The sequence below is a fragment of the Limulus polyphemus genome, unplaced genomic scaffold (assembly GCF_000517525.1).
Source record: "Limulus polyphemus unplaced genomic scaffold, Limulus_polyphemus-2.1.2 Scaffold2403, whole genome shotgun sequence".
Taxonomy (NCBI): domain Eukaryota; kingdom Metazoa; phylum Arthropoda; class Merostomata; order Xiphosura; family Limulidae; genus Limulus; species Limulus polyphemus.
This window is the reverse complement of record NW_013668013.1, coordinates 144,513-144,899: the sequence shown is the minus strand read 5'-3', so window position 1 is coordinate 144,899 and position 387 is coordinate 144,513.

The window sequence follows — 387 nt, the reverse complement described above, 5'->3', positions numbered from 1 at the left end:
TACTTACAATAAAATCTTAAAATTTCAATACTGAAACTGGCTAATTTAACTCAACATAGAAAAGTGGAATTGCATGGTTAAAAATTTTAACTTTTAAATAAGTTGTTTATAAGAGGCCCGTGGAATAATGAGGTTTTATTGGTGTATATCTATAACCACTTTCTAACCTAGCATCATGATTCAAGTGTTTACACTACCACTATAACAAGTTGTGTTAATTATAGTATTTTGGCACTTGTGTATAAAGTTAAAATCATATATAATATTCAATGTTAAACTGGTACACAATTAAAAACATTTTATTTAGGCCTATCTATGGCCTTCAAAAAGTTGACGACTCTACATGTTTTGTCGTTACAACGTCATCCTCAGGAGTAACTTTGAAAC